Genomic DNA, 6,000 nt, shown 5'->3' with positions numbered 1-6,000 from the left:
AGGCACTCCTATGCCTATTACTTTACAAGCAGAACTTTAATAAATAAAAGTTCATGAGTTGAAGGAAATCACATAGGCTGTTATGTTTTTAAGAGGGAAGTTTGACTCATACAGATTAGGATTCCTGGTTTGCTTGATGTGGCTTAGCTTAAGATGAACATGATCTGCAAGAATCTCCTGCTTCATTGTAGGATATTGCATGAAAATTGAAATGAGAAAATAGCTTCAGGGAGGAAAAACATTGTCATTTATCGAACACCTACTATTTAAAAGCTTTGGTACTAAGTGCTTTATAGACAGTGCTTTTAATTCTACCGTCATTTAATATTGGTATTTGTATCACTGTTTTACAGAAGAACTTGTGGCTTGGAAAATTTGTGGGTTTCTCAAATTAAAACAGAAAGATTGAGGCAAATGTTCAACTCAGGTCTGTGTGGCACCTCAGCCCTATTACTAAATACTTTCGTCTCTGAATCTCTAGATGTTCTAATTTGCTTTTGTTGAATATATATGGCATTACTTCTGATTTGCACAAAACATAATCATAGAGTAAAAATAAAAGTCTGAGAATAAGATGGTGTCAGTGATGCCAAATATTTTTTAAAAAGTGAAAAATTTTGTTTATCATTTGGATATTTTATCAGTATTATATATAAATATCTAGATACTTTCAAGAAACTAATGAGGTAGTATATGGACAATACATGAAGAAAGGATTGAATTTAGCATTTTTTGTTCAGTTATATTTTATTGAATTATAACTTCAAATATATTCTAATACTATGGTTCCCAACCCCCGGGCCGTGGACTGGTATCACAGGTCTGTGGCCTGTTAGGAACAGGGCTCCACAGCAGGAGGTGAGCAACAGGACAGTAGTTTCATCTGTATTTGCAGCTGCTCCCCCTCGCTCACATTGCCACCTTAGCTCTTCCTCCTGTCAGATCAATGGCAGCATTACATTCTCACAGGAGCAGAAACCCTACAGTAAACTGCATATGTGAGGATCTAGGTTGAGTGCTCCTTAGAGAATCTAATAGCTGATGATCTGAGGTGGAGCTGAGGCAGTGATGCTAGTGTTGGGAAGTGGCTGCAAATACAGATTATTAGCAGAGGTTTGAGTGTACAGAGACCATCATAAATCAATTCCTTGAAGACTCATATCAAAACCCTATCAGTTGAGTGGCAAGTGACAGTTAAGCTGCATTTGGTGGCAGGCTTTATAGTGGCAAGTGAGCATCTTACTTCAATTGTAAAGCTGCATCTGGTAGCAGGCTTTATAGTGGCAAGTGAGCTGATGTATCATTCTTTAATTGTACAGCTGCTTCTGGTGGCAGGTTCTAAGTCAGAAGCAGACACCTATTTTAGTCCGTGTGTGGTCTGCCCATTATTTTATTTACCACTTTTGTCTGTGCCTCTTTCCTGCACTGTGCACTTGTCTCAGTCATAGTTTTGGTAAGCCCACAACCTAACCCTAGCAAAAACGAGTAAAAAACAAACCTCACTGAAGAGCTTCTTTGAGAAGGGGGAAAGATCCAATGATGAGACAACAGAAGACCCTAAGACTGCCATCGAAACAAAAGCTGTATTTAAAAGAAAATATCAAGAATCTTACTTAAATTACAGGTTCATTGCAACAGGTGATTCACATTCTCCAAGCCCACTTTGTATAATATGTGGTGACTGGCTATCCAACGAAGCCATGAAACCTTCAAAATCAGAGACCAAACACACTGAATTTGCATTAAAAGACAAGACTTTGGAGTTTTTCAAAAGAAAAAAATGTGAACATTAAGAACAGAACCAATTATTGAAGGCCACCACTTCATAAAATGTGTCTGCACTGAGAGCATCATTCTTAGTGGCTAACTGCTTTGCTAAAGCTAAGAAGCCCTTTACTACTGGTGAAGAGTTGATCCTGCCTGCTGCTAAGGACATTTGCCATGAACTTTTAGGAGAGGCTGCAGTTCAAAAGGTGGGATGTGGTCCTCTTTTGGCTAGCACCATATCTTGACAAATTGATGAAATAGCAGATGATACTGAGGCACAATTGTTCGAGAGGATTAATGAATCACCGTGGTACACAATCCAAGCTGATGAGTCTACCAATGGTGACAACAAGGCAACAATGCTTGCTTTTGTGCAGTATATTTTCAGGAGGATGTGCATGAGGATATATTATGTACATTTTTGTTGTCAACCAACACCACAGTTGCAGAACTATTCAAGCCTTTGAGTGATTATGTATCGGAAAAACAGAACTGTTCATTTTGTGTTGATATATGCACAAACAGAGCAGCTGCCATGACTGGACGGCTTTCTGGTTTCACTACTCGGGTCAAGGGTCACTTCTGAATGTGAGTCTACACACTATGTCATCCATACAGAAATGATGGCTAGCCAAAAAATGTCACCTGAACTAAACGTTTTGCAAGATGTGATTAAAATTATCAACCACATTAAAGTCCATGCCCTTAACTCATGTCTGTTTGTGCAGCTGAGTAAGGAGATAGACGCAGAGAACACACCTCTTCTCTTATACACAGAAGTGAGATGGCTTTCTAAAGGTAGATCACTGGCCAGAGGTTTTGAATTATGAGAGCCACTCCAGAGATTTCTTCTAGAAAAACAGTCACCACTGACAGCACATTTCGGTGACACAGAATGGGTTGCAAAACTTGTTTAGTTGTGTGACATATGCAACCTGCTCAATGAACTCAATCTGCCACTTCAGGGGGGAATGACAAGTGTGTTCAAGTCAGCAGATAAGGTGGCTGCATTCCAAGCCAAACTGGAATTATGGGGGTGACGAGTGAACATTGGGATTTTTGACATGTTTTAAACATTAGCAGAGATTTTGAAAGAGACTGAGCCAGGGCTTTTTTCCTTCTAGCTGGTGGATGATCACCTATGTCAGCTTTCAAACAGTTTGAGCATTACTTCCCAATCACAAAAGACCCCCAAACTGGGAAGGATTGAATCTGCAACCCATTTGTGAATAAGCCAGGTGAATCAGCTTTGTCCATGCTAGAAGACGATCAACTGCTTGAGATTGCAAATGATGGTGGCCTTTAAAGTATGTTTGGGACAACTTCAAATCTCCATACATTCTGGATTAAAGTCAAGGTGGAATATCCTGAGATTGCCACAAAAGCACTGAAAAGCCCACTTCCATTTCCAACATCCTATCTTTGTGAAGCAGGGTTTTCTGCAGTGACAGCCACCAAAATGAGATTACAGAGTAGACTGGACATAAGCAACACACTTTGGGCCTCACTGTCTCCCATCACCCCCAAAGGGGACCATCTAGTTGCAAGAAAACAAGCTCAGGAATCCCACTGATTCTGCATTATGGTGAGTTGTATCATTATTTCATTATATATTACAATGTAATAATAATAGAAATAAAATGCACAATAAATGTAATGGGTTTGAATCATCTTGAAACCATCCCCGCACATTCCCCAGCCCCATTCATGGAAAAATCGTCTTCCATGAAACCAGTCCCTGGTGCCAAAAAGATTGGGGACCACTGTACTAATACATAGTTGTGACTGACAGAACCTCTGAGTATTAATTTTATGATTTTACTAGCTTAATGTACTATAAAAATGTAAAAAAATGCTCTCAGTGAATTAACCTTGTTAGAATAAAGGTAGCACCTAAATTTTAAAGCTCATGCAGTAGTAGTTATTTACAACTCAGTAGCTATATCTAAGACTTGAGGTGGAAAATAACTGCTTACATAGCCTTGCTTGGGTTTTGGCTAGGGCTCTCATTCTTAAGAAAAAGGAGTGACATCTTAACCTCCTGTAAAATAAACTGATCTTGAAAAAAGTGATTATTGTTAGGTAAACAGAATTAGAACAAAATTTTCTATAATACTAATGTATTATAGATATTAATACATGTATTTCCTTTGTAATTCAATACATACAGAGGAAGAAGAATGGCTCTGGAGGCAGACAAAGGATTCAGAACCTCTTTCAGAGTCTCAGTTTCTTCCCTTATGAAATAGAATAATTAACGCTAGCTTGAGGGGTTTGTAAATGTTAACTGAAATGGCATAAGTAAAATACCCAGTCTTAGTTCCAAATACACAGTAGACAGTGAAGAGTAAATAAATTCATATCCTGTTTTCCTTTGTTCAGTGGTGATATCATTGAAATAGTCGTATCCACAGTGAGCAGTATTTTGTCTGCACAACACACACAGGTGGGCATTCTCGGATTTGTAGCTCTAGTGACTGCCTGAGAATCCTGCTGATATTCATAACACTTACTTGGTTTGCAATATGTCACAGATATTTAAACAAACCTATATACCCTATTCTAGATTGCTGTAAGTTTTTCTCCCACCTTGTTATTCCCATAGTGATATTACATTTCCCATTGTCATATTGTCTGAAATTATACATCAGAGCTGTATTAACTTTGGTGTATTTTCTGCTAGGATCATCAACATCATTTAAAAAACCATTTGTTTATATTTCTTCTTAATAATATTTTAAAATGTTATGTCCAGGATTTCAGTTTTATAGATCTTTACCCTATTGCAAATGTTATTTGATTGACTTGTAAGTGAATGTTATAGAAACAAGGATGTGATATTTATAGTGTGCTTATATCTCATATTCAACGTGATACAATAAAATCTCATTAATCATAAATAAATGTATACTTTATGTGTGTTACCTTAGGTCATAGATAAAAATCAAAGGATTCTGCATCTCCTTTTCTCTCATGGTCCTTTCTCTTACTCGGCAGAGGCTCAATCAGTAAGTGGCACAAGCATTCAATGTTTTTAATCATGTTTTTCAACAACAAGGAATGAAATGAAAGGTGTTTTCCAGTTTATCTTTGGTAAACCACATCATAAAACAAAAATAAACTATTTTGAATCAGCTTTCACTGACCAATCTGTAATTTCATTAACAATTTCAGGAATTTCTCAGTAAATATTTACATAACAGAGTGAGGATTTAGTTATGCAGCAGTGTAAGTTGTTATTTATATACAAATATCAATCTTAGGTATTTATCCATCATTATTATCAAATATCCATCATCCTGACAGATTTCAAGATTAATTCATAATAAATCAATTCTCACATGAAAGGAAGAGATTCAAGAGCTTAACAAAAGCTGAGGTGCTCCTGACTAAGGATTTGTCCTAACAATCACAGCATTTCTGAAATGTTCTGATTAGATATCTGTCTGTATAAATCTCTTTAAATAAGCATATACGATAGTTATTTTTATTCTATTTGGAGATACAAGGTGTTTTAATTGGAGTGACAATTCACCACTGCCTTAGTTAGCTTCCTTAGAAATGCAACTTTGTTGTTAAAATGTGTCTCATTGATAAAAGACTCTTACAAGTTAATAGGAAAAAAAAATCTTGTTCTATCCATTCTGTTTGGAAACATTAACGGATATTTTCTGATTTAAAGAAATTGACTTTTTGAGCCTAATTCAGTTGGGTGAAATATAAGAATTTAGAAGTGGAATCCAATTATCTCTACCTCGTACACTTTGTTGAAGAGCTACTAAATTGGAAAAATTTTGAGCTGTTTCATAAGGCACATTTAAGTGTTCTGCTGTCAATAAATGCAAAGCACAAATAATTTAAAAATGAAAACCATGACAGATGAATCATGTCTCCTTCATAATTGAGGTCTTATATACACATAAAACTAGGATCTGTTCCTGACTTAGCCATTTATAATATCTTTTAGTTTTTGAACTTGTTTTCTATTTATGACCAAATATAATTCCATTAACACAAAATTCTGTCACTAGGTGGCTCCATATAGCTTTCTAAAAGCAGTTGTATGACAATTTCTGTTTTGGAAGCAATTTTCTTTTTTTCTTACTAAATAACATACATTTTTTGCCTTTGTTTTACAGTTTGTGTAGCTTAGTTGCCAACTATTAGCTGTATGAAATTAGAGCCTGTGTGCAATGTGCTGCCAAATCTTCTGTCTATTGAACAAATAAAGAA

The sequence above is a fragment of the Eulemur rufifrons genome, chromosome 3 (genome assembly GCF_041146395.1).
Source record: "Eulemur rufifrons isolate Redbay chromosome 3, OSU_ERuf_1, whole genome shotgun sequence".
NCBI classification, from domain to species: domain Eukaryota; kingdom Metazoa; phylum Chordata; class Mammalia; order Primates; family Lemuridae; genus Eulemur; species Eulemur rufifrons.
The sequence above is the reverse complement of the archived record's forward strand: the minus strand, read 5'-3'. Positions refer to the sequence as shown.